At 38.0% G+C, this 17542-nt stretch overlaps 1 long non-coding RNA gene across 1 annotated transcript; it reads right to left on the bottom strand.

The window, feature by feature from the left end:
- Positions 1-1682: 1682 nt before the first annotated feature.
- LOC127171987 (uncharacterized) lies at positions 1683-16446 on the bottom strand. The gene is made up of 4 exons (XR_007828578.1): positions 16343-16446; positions 16131-16242; positions 15139-15334; positions 1683-2076 (listed from the first exon to the last, which is right to left on the bottom strand). It is a non-coding gene; the product is annotated as an uncharacterized LOC127171987 (long non-coding RNA).
- Positions 16447-17542: the final 1096 nt, after the last annotated feature.

Below are 17542 nucleotides of genomic sequence, written 5' to 3'. Positions count from 1 at the left end.
TTGAAATGTTAAGTTGTACTAAGTAACAACTTAGATATTTGAGTTCATTCAACTTAAAAATTTAAGGCAGCTGGGTAACAAATCCAAAGAAGTTTTCACTTAGAACAACTTAACATTTCAAGTTGACTAAACTTATTGGAGTTGACTGAAATTAAAATGCTAAGACTGGAGGGTAACAAATCATTTTAAGGTTTTTTTTTTTTTTTTTTTTTTTTTTTTTTTTACAGTGTAGCAGCAACTAGAAATGCTATCCACCTTATTTTTCCCATAAGAGTGGGTGCACTCTTTTGTGGGTGCACAAAAGTAACAGCTCGTTCTCTGATTGGTGGATTACTCTTTAGGATTATGCATTCTATAACTCTCACCAGAAATTCAGCTATTAAAGGGATAGTTCACCCAAAAAATAATATTTGGCAGTACTGGTGCACACACAAAACTACACACAGGTTATCACATCAACCAAACTTTATTTCCAGATGTCTAAAACATATGTTTAACGTCATTATTGGCTGCTTTAATAATATACTTGTGTACATGCTATGTCACTGCATGATTACGTACATAAACTAGTGAATCAGTTATTTGAACCAGTTTATTAAAAATGTCTGGGGAAAAAAATCTTCCCCATAAGGCTTGGCAATATGGCAAAAAATAATAAAATCTTTTTACGGTTTTTATCTAATCAACCTGAAAATGTTACTACGACATGATTCAGGTAACTTTTTCTTTATTATTATTATTCTCTAGTTAAAGAAAATTCTATTCCAAGTGCACCACACATGAAGATATCAGTATGATGTAAATGTTAAACAAATCACTTGTTAAATATCTTTTCAGAAAAGGTGTATGAACTACAACTAATCTTGTACAAACTTGTTTTCTACATATTAAATATTAAAAAATAATATGAGACAAATGCTTTAAAAAAATCTCAAAAGTCAAAGTAATTCAGAATGACTGAAGGTATAACACCAGGAGACTTTTATTAACTATAAATATTCTGTAAAAACTATGAACAGCAGCTTTCAGCCTGTCACCATGATGCAAACATGAAATATCAGACATACAGTAGTTCCTAACAGGTTTTTTTTATTAGATTGCGCTGCCTTTCCATTGTTTTGTCTGTTAACATGGACGCCTTTGACTCTTATGCTCGCATCTATTGCAGTATCTCATGCATGGAACGGCTTTAGAAAAATGTGAATAGTGCCTTGTGCTATTAGCACGTCACACGTGAATGGTTAATCACATGCGCCAACACGAGGTTGGATCGTTCTTTTCTGCTTACTGTTATCATTGGTATATTTTCTAAGTGTCTAATTCTAATGTTTGGTAATATTTCTAATAAAAAATGTGATTCCTCGATTTCTAAAAAAAATAATTAATGGCAAAACATTAAATTAATAGATAAAATCTGAAAAATTATCCCACCCCTACTTCCCCATTTGCCTGAGGCTATGAATTACAGGTAATAATGTTGTAAATAACCTTGCACAGACTGATTGTTTTACTTCATAAGACCAACATATGGTCATATTGCTTTTCTGACTCTTAAAGTAAGCCACTGACATGCATTTTATGATGACCTACATTTTGGATGGCTTGAGGGTGAGTAAATTAAGTTTTCATTTTTGAGTGAACTGTCTCTTTAAACATAATTTTAGTTTAAAATGAAGCTGACATCACACTTACTTCTGGCTTCTGCAGAAGTGAAAATAATGTGTTGAAAGGTGTATATATTATCTTTTACATCAATTTCTTTATGGAGATAATAAATGGGGTTTTTACTGATAGAATGACCCTATAGGCGCATGACTGTTTTTGCCTGCTTACCATGCAAAGGATGTAAAAAGAAAAATGCTTGCCTAGTGCTTGTATTTCTGACAGTCTCATGTAAAATGCATTAGACTGGGGGATTTGATTTCTGTTCCACTGTTCTTCCACCTTCTCTGCCAAACTGTCTCCTTCTGTTATGTGTTGGTTATCTCTTCATCTCAACCTCGTCAGGGCTTGACCTTGACCGATTCCTCAAGGTCTCTGCGCATCTCCAGAGAGTCATTAGTGCCTGCTGCTCATCTTGAGAAAATGAAACCGAGAGAGAGAGAAAAAGAGAGAGAATATAGACAAGCAGCTTTTTAATTTTTTATGACTGACATTGTAACCACTTTTCTGACACTTACTGTTTTACAGCTACATGTGATAAACCTCCACTCTTTATTATTTCCTTGTTTAATGCTCTTTTTTATTTGGAGCTAATGAATTTTTAACCATGAGTTTCAGAACACAATTCACGGTTGTGTTTTTTCAGGTAGAAACTGAATATATTATTATCATGACATTGCGGGTGACTTTGGAGTAGGTGCTTAATGAGAAAAAATTGAATAAAAAAAATAATACTGTATACTGAAATGGACAGTTCATCCCAAAAATAAAAGCTGTCATCATTTTCTCACGCTCATGTTGTCAAAACAAGACTTTATGTCTTCTATGAGACATAAAAATAGGGGTATTATGTCTCAAATCTTTACCAAAATCATCCTCAAAGCATCTCGTGCAAAATTTCCCACATTATTCTCACATGATTAAAAAGAGATTGCAGAAATGCATTAAACAGAAGGCCTGTTTTGACACATTTTTTTTTAATTTTAGGTTAACAGCTGCAGAATATTAAAACTTAGCATGGGCTCCATTAAAACTACTTTAGATGTGCTGTTAAATGTGCTTTGCGCATAGTTAATTGAATGCATGAATTATTAAACCCCTAAAACAGACTGGCTGTTGGGAAGCACTGGTGCACACAGCCGCCTTCAGAGCTAAATATGTTGATGATGAAGATTGAAGCGGGAAAAACTGGGGCAGAGAGGGAGGGAGGGTGCGGAAGAGACAGATGAGGTGATATGGAGAGCAAAAAAGGGCACAAGGCAGACTGTTCTAGAAGGTGTCAACAGGGAACTTCTTCCCACCTTCATTTTCACCTCTACCACACTTTCTGTGAGCGATCGATGCTGTGCGACAAACTCCAATGTTCCCATTATAAACTAAGCTGTCTACACTTGAGGTGCGTTCACAGTGAAAGCGATTTAATCCTAGCAGTCATAATACTGCTGGATTATTATTAATATTATAAGTGTATCAATTTTGAATTCTATATTTCGTCAAGATTAAAAACAAACTATATTTTATTAGGAAATGAGAATGCACATTTACATATTTGATTACATTGGCGCTCGATTGATTCTAACACACACAGTCAGTTGCACATATGATCTCTCACTGATATATCACTTCCTGTCTACTGGTGTCGGTTATATGCACATGCACAATGGCTTAACATGGCAGGCTTATCTGACCGGCCCTTACAGATAACACCGGACACGGCACAGACACTTTACCGCACGGATCCTATTTATCTGCATTGAAATTCAATAAAAGAGCAAGGACACATTAGAAGACCGAGAGAAAGGCCAGTAAATCACCACGGGTGCATAATAAATGTGCTGGACACTTCAAATTCATACACTGCACACACACAAGATGATATTACTGGACAGAGCGGATCTTCGGTGAGGCAATGCACTGACTGCATTAGTGTGCGTTAGGATTTGTGTTTATCGTTAGCTCTGTTCGAAAACCTAATGAGCTGTCTAGTGCCTACATAGGCAGCTACTATCCAAAGGGCAAAGTATGGATAGTATGGATAGGGTTTGGTTTTTACGCGTACGAGAAGGTCTGCGTACAGTGCGAGCGACGCATATTTTGTCACCACACAACTTTTTTGTATGCGCAGGTCACATGCATGCATTGAATTATGCACTAATCAGTTGTTCCACAAGGTGGCAGTGTTGATTCACACTAGAAAACAAAAGAAACGGAACAACAACAACAAAATAGCGGAGACTGCAACAACTAACGCTTACAATGACAAGCACTTGTGAGAGGGTTGAGATAGCAGAGGACATTTGTATTGGTTATAACTTCTGGAGAAAAAAACAGCAGACGCTGGACATAGATGAAGCTTTTTGCGTTTGCATCAAGACTCCAGATAAACATTTGAGAGTTGGTGACAGATGTGGTGCCAGGAGCAGATTTGGTAGTGCTGGGGGGTGGTGTGTGGGAGTATTACAAATATAGATAATTTAATCATAAAATTTCTATTGTTTTGCATTAATTTGTGTAGTTACTAGTAATATCCCTGGTGAAAAAAACAGCATATGCTGGTAGGTATGTTTTGATGCTGGTTTAAGCTGGTCCTTTGCTGGTTTATGCTGGTCCTTTACTGGTTTATGCTGGTCATGTTGCTGGTCAAGGACCAACATAAACCAGCTAAGGACCAGCATAAACCAGCTAAGGACCAGCATAAACCAGCAAAGGACCATCTTAAACCAGCATCAAAACATACCTAACCAGCATCCCAGCATCAAAACATACCTACCAGCTTATGCTGTTTTTTTCACCAGGGATTACATGTTCATTTCATGTTTATAGAGATTTCACAGTAAAGCACTAAGCTTGAGTTGGGAGACATAAAAGTGTACTTTTTTTAACAATAGTAGCATGCAAAATTTAATTTATAAAACAAATTAACCTTGATGATTCTGATTGGTTGAGCCACGTTCAAAGCTGTTGCAAATTACTCTACAAACATACACCTTTGTTTTCTTCAGCTGTTTCTGAGGAACTACATTGTTTGGTGGAAGAATACTGTTTTTATTAATATCATTATACTTTATTTGCTCCGTTTTATTTTTACTACGTATGTGAAATAACCATTTTTTTAAAGCAACAAGCCCTGTGAAGCTGTGGTTTACAGTGAATTTATAACAGCTAAGGGTGTCTGCTTCACGTCGTGCCTAACAACTAAAAATTCACTGTAAACCATGACTTCTTGGGGCTTATTGCTGTATTTTATGCAGAAAAATTCTATATTCTCTCCTCTAGTTAAATGTACCATTATTCTTCAATAGCATTACATGGCACTGACCAGCAACTTTAGTGATTATGTGTGATTTAGTGGAAAATTGAACAAAAGTTTGCATGGTACTTTGTGACTTTTCTTACTTCAGATTCAAAAAAGTATAAAACTCTGACAAAATCTGTTTTCTTGACTATATGATATTTTATAACAGTGATTTTATCATTTCAAAATATAAAGCAAAAATAGGAATGTAGGAATGAATGACTAATAAGCCAATAAGTGCTCATGCCATCTGCTGGTTATAATGGTGATTTGACATATTTTACATTTTATATAAAGTGTTTGTTTACCACAAAATATATTTTGGTCATCCCATTAAAAATAACATTCAAACTGGATCATTTTAGAGTTTTAAAGTGTTGTAAATAGTTGTGTGAAATGCTTGAAAGTCATTGAAATGTGCAAACTCAAATGAGTAGCATGCTTTTGTTACGCCTTCATTTCGTTTTCCGTTTGATGTTTTTCATATGCATCAGAAATAGCAGCGCTTATGAACAACACAGTGGTCGCACCAGTGTAACCACTCTCAAAGTTTATTCACACCAGCATGGTTGCAATATGCACAGTCTGGAGCCCTATACTATACTTTTAGCTATACTACACTATACTTTGAAAGGCTACATGTATGACTGTACGCTAACATGTGGGCTTAAAAAAAGAAGCATACTTGGGCCTTAAGGCAGCATTGTAAGAGTCCGGGAACTAGGGGTTGGCTGATATGTGTTTTTTATGGCCAATGCCGACACCGATTATTACAGATCAATTAAAACAATAACTGATATTTTAAACTATTATACAGTATATGTCTGGTGTAAAAATAAAAATTAATGTCAAAATTAAGAAAAACAAGAGCTCTGACATAACCTTTTTTAAATACTTTTATATTATTATATTTGCAAATCGGTTTTGAAATTCTGAATTCTGATACACAAAAATCTAGATAAGCATATAGGAGCAGAATAGTTTGACGTTAGCATGTTGCGAAGCTAATAACACAACACTAATAAGCAAAACACATACTGTGGCACACACAAATATTTGCTAATTCAAGCTAGTCAAGATTAGATTAAACTTTTATGATCAACTGATTTTTTCTTTGTAATACAAAACCTGTTGCAATGCATTTCGGGAAGACTACGTGTAATTGAGATTACTGAATTATTAATTCTGTTATTCATTCATTCAAAATGGCTGATTTATTTAGAAAGGAAGCAAGTGAATCCTGACTGGTTTCTTTTCACATCAGCAGCCAATGAGCTTGCTGCTCAACATTAAAATACTCAGCTAGTGCTTGCTGTAGCAGTTGCAGTCCGCTGCAGAAACCCTCCACATCCCCCAGCTCCACCTGTATAGATCTGCTATGCGATAATGTCATATATGAAATAACCGCCATATAAAACATGTATGTTCTAGTATTTCCTACATGCTTTCTGCAGCATGTCTGTGAATATATTGGCAGCAGAGGTTGTGTTAAGACTTTAACATTGTCCGTCATTTTGACGGACAGGGTGGTAAAAATTTCATCAGAATCTATTATTACCCATCATTTTAATTTTCATATTTTACTTATATTAACACATTGAATTGCTTTTATTTATGCATTTATTTTGAAGAGAACAGATGAACAGAAGAGACTGCGTAAACTTTCATGCCACACCCCGCTGTGTTTTGGTCTATGCTGTTTTCAGTTAATGAATGAACAGTACATAGTGCGCCTCCCATTCAATAAATTGCAATATGCTAAACTTTGTGTTACTTTTGATATGAAACAAAGTGTCAGATTTCAAACTGTGTCTATTTCATTAGGAAATTCAAGCAATAAATACTGTTTTGGCGCTCTTTAATGTGGCGTGATAGATCGTTGTAGCTTCTGTGTACTCGCCTGTGCATTATCAAATGCATTTGTGACAGTTTCATTTTTGTTCTGGATCCAGTGCTCCGCTGCTACACTGGAGCGCACTCACCACCAACTGGACAGGGGTGGGAATGACAGTTAGAAGTTACAATAGATCACCCTCAGTGTAATCTGTCTAAGTGACGGACAGACCTTAGGTTTTTCTGTCACTGATAAAAAAAAATTCTGTCAATGACGGGCAACGCGACCTCTGATTGGCAGTAACAAGTCTCGGCACTTGCTCTGCTGCAGCTGCAGCAGCATAGCAGATATATTCAACCAAGACCATACACTGTCAAGTACATTACCATTCTAACTCTCCAAGAGTTGTCATGACAGAATTGTCTTCATGAATGGATTGTTGAATCATTGTTATTTCAAAAACAGATTAATTCAGGAACAAAACACTGCTCTGATGCGCGCATCATTAAAACAACAATTGCGATACTATACCAGCTTTTGCTACCATTTTTGAACTGCACGAGACATTTAAACCTTTTTCTGTTTAATGTTTTACACTTTAATTTGGTGTAAATGTTTTTCCATTCACAGTTAAAACCAAAATAACAGTCACCACAGGTCCGCCATAATAGTTTGCCAGAAGTGAGTGGCAATTTACTACTGAAGAACTGCACTCTTCTGCCAAACACTTGCAGCAAAATGTTTCATTAGTCATAAATTTGCCACAAATGAACTGCAAGTTTGCTTCAAATAAACAGCTTTTACAAGGGCATTGTTGTGCTCTGATAATCACATTGATTTGTCCTTTAGTAATTCTATCTTCTGCAAGCTGTTTATGTGTGTGTCTGCTTGGCTGTTTTCCTGATCTCAGCAGGCGTCCTGTGGCTACATTCCTGCATACATTTACTTGGTCATTATATTGACATTATAGCGCTGTTCCAAAACCATCCGAGTTGCTGTCTACTGCCTACATACACAGTTGTATTCTAAGGGAACACCCTAACTAAAAAGGTAACTAATTTGAAACTAGGCACACAACTGATTCCAATAGTTTGAGATTAGCATGTTGCTAAGCTAACAATGTGATATATATATATATGATATATGTATAAATATGTATAAATCAATATTTGTTCATGTCATTCATCGCACAGATATGTTGTTGTGATCACATTGATTTCTCCTTCAGTATTTCTATTTTTTGCAAGCTGTTTGCGTGTGTGTCTGCTTGGCTGTTTTCCTGATTTCGGCAGACTTCCTGTGGCTACCGATGGCTGCGCTCCTGCATACATTTACTTATGTACATAATATCAGGCTGTTATAAATGACACCAGCCTTCATAAACTAACAAATAAAGATTTATGACTAAATATTTGTGTTCAAACTTACAGTAAGTATAACTTATACAGAGAATATGTAGACAGGCACACAAATCGACCACATACATGCAACAAAATTGCAGGAATGTCAACCGCATTTAAATTTGGAAGTTAATTTATTAAATAAACTGTGCACGTCAAAAAATCATCTATCACCTAATTAAACTGAAAAGGCATTTCCAAATCAATTCTAAATGACATACAACACTGCCCCGCACATTACATGCACACAAAACCAAATAATGCATAAATGTCAAAAAAGGCACAAACAAACACACACAGGGCTTCTAATGAGGGCCCCAGAAAGCTCCTCTCACCACAAGGCAATCAAGCCCCAGAGTAAATACGACCATCTGACTGCATGATGTTTAATTATGAATCGGCAGGCGGCACCACAAACAGCGACATCCATCACTCCCCAGTGTCTGTGCCACTCGGTCTGGGGGAGGGAGAGAAATACTCAGCCCAAAATCGAAGGCTTTTAACCCTGGAGAACAGCACTGCACCTTCCTGTATCCACTTTAACCCCATAGCAAACCATATTGATCATTAGATTGGAAATGCAAGGCTGTCCTGCAAGCAGGAACATGCATGCAAGAAAGCAAAATTCAAGGATGGTACATCAAAGAGAGTTTGAAAAATTATCAATAAGCCATGAATTTATGTTTAATATTGTATCAGTTTGAACAGTACTTAAACATTTTGTCCATCACTAAATCCATAAAATACATTTCTGATATCCGTGAGAAATTATATACATTAACCTTTTTTGAACTTGAAGTCACAACTGCTTATATGATTAAACCCTTTTTATCATGACCACGATGGTTCACCAGCTAGACAAGCACTAACCTACAACCAGCACTGATCATAGTTCCTTCCTTTCTGGAAGCTCAATCTACAAATTCCCCTATTAGGCAAATGTTTAACAACTAGTCTAGAAACTAACATTGCACCTTCCACAGTGGGACTTTCCCACTCTCAGGGTCCCTGCTACCAATCCACAGCTAAAATTACTTAAAGTTGAAAGATCAATGTGTGCTCCCTGATGCAGCTCCGTTGTGTGGCCCCTTTGTCCCAGAGGCGGAGCTGCACGACCAGCCCTTGTAAATATACAGAGTGACATCTAGAGGGGACTTTTGCGCAATATTTGCTTTTAATGACCCTACAAGTTTAATTAAACCATCAGAATATGAGGGTCATGTTGTATTCGGTAGAGGAAAACACTACAGTTGGTTAAGGTATTTAAATGACAAAATGATTTGTCAAAAAAGCCAAACTACAGTTTATCATAAAAAGCATTGAATCTCACAGAAAATCTTGATATATGTTTAGTTGGTTCTCCCTTGCAATATAATTAGCAGCCATTCTCATTCCTCAATAAGCATGTTCCCTTGCATTATAACAATTGAACCAATTACAAAAATTATGAAAATGATCAATATACTATGAATTTATTTTTGCTATTGTAAACTGTCAGTCTGAACAGGCCTTAAACAAACATTTTGATCATCATTAAATGCATCAAATCCATTTCTGATATACATAAAAAATGATTTAGATTTTAGTATATTTTGAACTTGAAAAGCTAGAGATATTCCTCTGAGTTACAATAGCTCATATTTGGCTAAAGTTGCTAAACTGTTGCTGACTGTTTCTTTAACAACATGGCCATAATGGTTCACCAGCTAGACATCACTAACCAGCTACCAGCATTGATCAAACTTCCTTCCCCTTTCAAGAAGCTCAACCTACAAATTCCCTCATTAGGCAAACGTTTAACAAGTAGTCTCGAAACTAACATTGCACCCTCCACAGCAGGACTTTCCAGTTCTCAGGGGCCCTGCTACCAATGCACAGCTAAGATTACTTAACATCAAGCTGAGATCAGCTTGAGCTCCCTGATGCAGCTCCGCTGTGAGGCCCCTTGGTTCCAAAGGCGGAGCTGCACGACCAGCCCCAATTAATGTAAGGAGAGAACATTTGTACAATATTTGCTTTTATTGATCCTACAAGTTTCATTAAACCATCAAAATATGAGGAACATGTTATATTGGGAACAGGAAAACTCTAATCTGGTTAAGGTATTTAACTGGCAAAATTTGGCAATATAAGCAAACTGTAGCTTATATGGGTTTTATTTAACTATACAAAATCCATAACTCAAACTCTCACAGGAAATAAAGCATACACTGACTATAATGTAACCAGTTATTAATATTTAATTTCCTGTGCATTCCTCAAAAAGCATGTTTCCTGATCACAAATGAAACAATAAAAAGTTTTACACTCTCCAAGCACAACTACGTAATACGCTTAGAAAATCAACATCAATGTTTGAATAAAGGGTTAAAATACATTTTTTTCTAGGCCAGACATCATTTTTAGCCAATATTGCACTTCCTTTCCCTCTCCTGTTGTGTATCCCTTGGGCAATGTGCTCCCTCATGCGGCTCCGCAGTGAGACCCCCTGGTCCCAGAGGCAGAGCTGCGTGACCAGCCCCAGTCAATATACTTCCCTTCTCTCTCCTCATCTATAAACAATTGTTGTACCCTCCACAGCAGTACTGTACAGCTAGACCAGCACTAACCACCAAAATCCAGCAGGTATATTCAAGCTGAACTTTTCATTAGAGATTCTCTTTCTAAATTCACTTCAACCTAATTGCAAACCATACTGATCATCAGGAAAATAAATGCAAGAAAGCACAATTCAAGCGAAGGAGAGTTTGAAAATGATCAATATGGCATCAGTTTACAATGGATGTTTTAAAATATCAATTTGAACAGGCCTTAAACAAACATTTTCTTCATAAACCATCAATAAATCTTAAAAAACGAATCTTTTGTAGCCGTGTTGACACATAATGCAGAATTGAAAAACATCCGTGGCCTTATTGATCAATGTCTCAGGTCTTTTATAAGAGACAATTTGCCGCCACAGTGTAATTTTTGCAAGCGCTGGTGAGATGGTGGAATAATGCAGGCACATTGATTGACAGATTGATTTAGAGAGAGAAGGGGCGGGGCCTGGCTTCTGCTGAGCTGCGGTTTTGCGATCAAGCTTCACGCCGGTCCTCTGAACCTCAGCGTGCTTATTAGATTTGCACATTAATGTTTGATGACTTTGCTCATCCGCACCAGCACAAGCCAATCGGTTGCAGCCAAAGGCACTCAAGGTCAGATAGCGATGCATCACTTCCCCCCGTGGAGGTGGGGGCAAGGGCGAGAGTGGGGAAGGGCGAGGTGTCACCTTTACAACCCATCAGCCAATTAGAAGCCCAGCAGGGTGCATTGTGGGAGTATGCAGGGCTCATGTGATCATGATATATGATACAGGCACCAACTCTACTGCACCGAGTCTGGAAAGGAGATTATGTGTTCAGGAGGATGGGCAGCAAAACAAATAGCTCTATTTGTCCACTAGATTTAGTCAACACATTTCACATTGCGATCGGAAGTGAATGCTCTTCATCTTAATCCTGAGGTGAGAGTAAAGAGAGAGATGAATGAATGTTCGGATATAAAGGAAGTAGGAAATAGCAAGAGAGCTCGAGAATGCGACACATGGAGAATGCTGAGAAAGATTTGAATTTCATGGAGACATTTCAATTGTCCACAATCAAAAATTGTGATATCACACACCCTATTTTAACAGGCTTTGCACTAACTGCTATGTCTAATAAAAGTGGTTCCTATAGCATAACTAAGCCAAATGTGTTTTTTTCTAAGGACAGTTCTTCAAAGCAAATATGTGGGTTTGTTACCCAGAGGCAATGCTGTGCAATTAAAATCAGGGTTAAAGAAGCCTGGTGGGAACACTGGCATTCCAGAAACAACATATGTTGTTGACCAGCCATGCTGGTCTTTTTTAGCATGGATTTAACTTGGGAGAGATGAAAGTGTTTAAGAGAAGAGGAGATAGAACGAGGTATCCATTTGGAGTGTGGCACACTGGCATCTGTGTCTTCAGTCTCTTGGCACTGGAAGCGTTTGGAGATGGAGATTTTCCTTGAAGTCGTCTGTCGGCGCTCGCCAAGAATAAAGCTTCCATCTGACACTCAAAGGTAAAATGGAATGCCAAACGCTCCTGCAGACCGAGTCCTCAAAAACCTTAACACCACCCTGCTGCGCGGTGCTTTATAAAACTCAGACCATCTGTTTCAGCTTTCTTTAGTTGTTTCTTCTCCACAACAGGACCTTCCAGCTCTCAATGGTCCATTCATCCAGAACTTAACAAAAAGCTGGGATCAGCACGTGCTCCCTGATGCAGCTCCGTTGTGAGGCCCTCTGGTCTCAGAGGCAGAGCTCCCTGTAAATATACTTTCACCCCCTTTTAAGAAGCTCAACCCATAAATTCGCAATTGAGCAAACATTAGTTAGCACTTTCCAGCTCTCAGAGGTCCTGCTATCCATACAAAACTAAGATCACTTAACAGATAGCTGAGATCAGCATGTGCTTCCTGATGCAGCTCCGCTGTGAGACCCTCTGGTTCCAGAGGTGGAGCTCTCCGCAAATGCATTTCCTACCCATTTCAAGAAGCTCAATCTACAAATCTCGTATTGGGCAAACTAGCATTACCTCCTCCACAGCAGGACTTTTCCACTCTCAGAGGTCCTGCCATCCATCTGAAATAAAAAAAATAACAAAAAAAGAAGAGATCAGCAAGTCCTCCCCGACCCACCTCTGCTGTGAGACCCTCTGGTGAGCTCCCTGTAAATATACTTCCACCCCCTTTCAAGAAGCTCAACCCACAAATTCCCCATTGAGCGAAAGTTTAACAACACTCTTCTAGTCTAGAAACTAACATTACCTCCTCCACAGCTGGACTTTCCCACTTTCAGAGGTCCTGCCATCCATCCAAACTAAAATCACTTAACAAAAAGCTGAGATCAGCATGAGCTCACTGATGCAGCTCTGCTGTGGAACCCCCCGGAGTCTAGAGGTGGAGCTCCCTGTAAATATACTTCCACCCCTTTCAAGAAGCTCAACCCACAAATTCCCCATTGAGCAAAAGTTTGACAACACTCTTGTAGCCTAGAAACTAACATTGCCTCCTACACAGCAGGACTTTCCAGGTCATAGAGGCCCTGCCATCCATCTAAATGAAGATCACTTAACAAAAAGCTAAGATCAGCATGAGCTCCCTGATGCAGCTCTGCTGCAAGGCCCAGTGGTCCCAGAGGCGGAGCTCCCTGTACCACCTTCCCTTTTTTAAGTAGCTAAACCTACAAATCCCCAACTGGGCAAATGTTTAACAACACTCTCCTAGTCTAGAAACTAACATTACCTCCTCCACAGCAGGAATTTCCAGCTCTCAGAGATGTGGGCATCCACCTAAAACTAAGATGACTTAACAAAATGCTGAGATCAGCATGAGCTCTGTGATGCAACTCTGCTGTGGGACCCCCTGAGGTCCAGAGGCAGAGCTCCCTGTAAATACACTTCCTTCCCATTTAAAGCAGCTTAACATACAAATCTTTGGACAAATGTTTAGCAACATTCTCCTAGCGTAGAAACTAAAATTACCTCCTCCACAGCAGGACTCTCCAGCTCTCAGCTATCCATCCAAAACAAAGATCATGCAACATCAGCATGAGCTCCCTGATGCAGCTCTACCATGAGGCCCTCTGGCTCCAGAAATGGAGCTCCCTGTACTTTTCAAGAGCTCAACCTACAAATCTCCCTTATTAGCCAAATGCTTAACAACACTTTCCTAACCTAGAAACTAATATTGCCTCCACAGTATGACTTTCCAGCTCTCAGAGGTGTTACCATCTATTCAAAACTAAGATGACTTAACAAAAAGCTGAGATCAGCAGGAGCTCGCTTATGCAGCTCAGTCATGAGACCTCCTGGTCCCAGAGGCAAAGAGTACCATGTAAACATACTTCCTTTGTCAAGAAGCTCATTCTAGAAATCCCAAAGTGGATCTCTTTCGACAAATGTTTAACAACACTCTCCCAGCCTAGAAACATCACACCCACCACAGCAGGACTTTCCAACTCTCATACGTCCTGCCATCCATCCACAGCTAAGATATAGCTGAGATCACCTCCCTGATGCAGCTCCGCCGTGAGACCCCCTAGTCACAGAGGCGGAGCTGCATGTCCAGCCCCAGTAAATATACCTCTTTTCTCTTTTAAGGAGCTCGATCTACAAATCCCCCAGTGGATCCTATTGGGCACATGATTAACAACACACCCTGGCCTCGTAATGTCACCGCCTCCACACATACACAAACCAAATTCACACCCCATAAATCCTTCGTCCCCGTTGCCCAGCTGACAGGTAGCATCACCTAGGGAGGGCAGAGGCAGCAGAGCGAAAGAGAAATAACACGGCTGCAGCTGCTTTCCACAGCCTCATCATGTACAATTACAACAACTGGCACCACAAAAAGGAACATGAGCTCTGAAATGTCAGCAGGCATCGTAAATTACAGGACACACCAGAGAGGCAGTTACTCAGAAGTGCCTGCGTGCAGATGAGAAAAAAAATAGAGCGTTAATGGGAGAATGATCTGCTGCAGCACTTGCTTGCGTTTATGATGTATATTTAAAGAAACTGATGATTCATTTTAATTAATATATAAATATACATGGTGTAAATCTGAAAATGGTTATAAAAGGATGAGGGTTGATGAATATGTCCAATGTAAATATGATAACAATTTCGTTGGCACCAATAGCCTGGTGGTTAGTGTGCTGATATATAGCACTGTGCTTGTGGCGACCCGAGTTCGAATCCCGTCTTGAGGTCCTTTGCCGCTCCCGCTCCCTTCTCTCCACCCAGTATTTTCCAGTTGTTTCTCTACTGACATGTCCATTAAAATCACAAAATATAACTTAAAAAATAATAACGATTTTATTTTTTCTTAAAGGATTAGTTCACTTCCAGAATAACAAATTCCTGATAATTTACTCACCCCCATGTCATCCAAGATGTTCATGTCTTTCTTTCTTCAGTTGAAAAGAAATTAAGGTTTTTGAGGAAAGCATTCCAGGATTTGTCTCCACATAGTGGACTTCAATGGGGATCAATGGGTTGAAGGTCCAAAATTGTAGTTTCAATGCAGCTTCAAAGGTCTCTACACGATCCCAGCCGAGAAATAAGAGGTTCATCTAGTGAAAAAAATCATCACTTTCTAAAAAAATAAAAATGTATATACTTTTTAACCACAGATGCCTGTCTTGTCATGTTTCAGTAAAATATATGAATATGGCAAAACCATAATACATTTCAGAAACATTATGTAAAATGTACTTGTTTACACATAATATATTTTGACTATTTTTTTACCTCATAGGCATATAGTTTTTCTTTTTTTTTTTAAGCATAAACACTACATTTTATTAAATATATTACACAGAGGAACAATAATGCAATAAAACACGATGAGCAATAAAAACACGGATGGCCTCCAGAGACAATCAGAACCACTGCCAGACCTCGAGAATTTAAAGTGGCAGACAAGACTGCAGCATGTGCTTCTAAAAAAAAAAAAAACAATATTGTGCTTTATCGTTATAGTTATCTTTAGTGTTATTATCTTTAGTATGCAAAATAATCAGTATGCCAATATTAGAATAACATCAATGTTAGTTAGGCATTTAAAGGGATAGTTCACCCAAAAAAGAAAATGATGTCATATTTTTTTTTTTCTCTTGATACCTTCAAAAATGTGGGTAACCAGACGAAAGTACTATGGAAGTAATTCTATCAATATATTTCAATTTACCATTTGCTAAAAAGTCCAAATTTGATAGATAACACACAGAGTCAATAAGTTTGAGCAGCTTGAGCTAGATCAATTGCAGAAATGTAAAACTGTAGAGTTAAAGCCCTAATGAGAATGTCTGAGAAATATCAATACAGTGCAGCCGTGCAAGCGTTGTAATTAAAGTCTATTTGTCTTACCTCTGGCACCAAACCCAATCCATCTCTTTTACTCGTGTGGCTTTTGACCCTTGAGCTACTGTGTCCTCTCCTGAGAAATCATTTACTCTTCCATGTGTTCCTGCTTATGGCACTCCAGGGACAAAGACATGACTCTGTCAACACATCTGCACTCCCTTAAGAGAACATTGCGCCTCCCTTTATCTTTTACAAGGCAAATAATAACAACTTACCAAACATCATAGACTATATAAGCTTAAGGCTTGTTTCCATCAATCAGGTACAAATCGTCTAGTTGTTTATAAAAGTAACAGCACATCTCATATGATTTGAGGTATCGTAGCACAAACACTAGCTGAATTACGCACCAACCCTGAACTGAAAAACCCTCAAGTATGAGCAATAGTAATAGTGGTGCTTGCCAAATTTACTGTGAGTGCATGTATTACTAATTTGCAAGTTATGAGGGTTTTTGTAATTGGACAGCTGTGTTAATGTGCAAAACGCAATACTGAACAGAGCTATAAACAAAGTTGATGCAGTGGCAAGGGTATAATTAACAGAAAGAGCTCCATCATGTGGTAAGCACTGCAATACTGCAGAAAAGAATACCAGAACACTGCATAGTGTACAGCATACACAAACTATACAGTATGTTGCTTACTGTATTACGTGAAAGTATGTTACTAGTATGTTGCATAATGAAACAAATAGGCTATTTCTTTATGCAGTCATAAATGTTTCAAACACTACATGGTATATCATTGTCACATGACCTTGTTACATTGTTTATAGGAGCTATATGTGCATTTTTTCATGCATGGAAATTTCTATTATTTATCAGATATCAATAAAATAGGTGTCTAAGACATTGCATCTATCTGTGCCAGCATATAGGCTCTGCTAACAGCAAGGATGAATCCGACTGCAGAGTCACTGCTGGCCAATCAAAATACTTTGTGGTGTTTTCAGTCAATTTTTGATTGTTCATATTGCTCATACTATTGTTATCATATCTTCCTATGGCAGAAATAATAATATGCCATATGTGGTACTGAATTTAGCAAATGTAAGTTAGCAAAAAGGCTAACATCTCTCATAATAATTCAGCATATGGTTTTTGGTTCCCTAGTGAAAAAAATACATGTATTTCATGTTAAGTATACTACTAATACATTTACATATTATGTACTTAATACAAATTCCCTGTACTTTTAGTATATTAATATAAGTCTGCTAAATTGGAACAACTAATTTTGCACTTAATGCACTTTAATTGTGCACAAGTAGTCCTGAAGTCCAAACATATATTTAAGTATATGTGATTGTGCTAAAGTGGAACTATTGCATGTATTTATGCACTATTTAGGTACACTTTAAATATTTTGCGTTTAAAGACTGATTTTATTTAAAAAATCATACAATCCTCATCA

Source organism: Labeo rohita, chromosome 10 (genome assembly GCF_022985175.1).
Source record: "Labeo rohita strain BAU-BD-2019 chromosome 10, IGBB_LRoh.1.0, whole genome shotgun sequence".
NCBI classification, from domain to species: Eukaryota; Metazoa; Chordata; class Actinopteri; order Cypriniformes; family Cyprinidae; genus Labeo; species Labeo rohita.
Note: the sequence above shows the minus strand (reverse complement) of the source record. Positions and strands in the feature narration are given on the sequence as shown.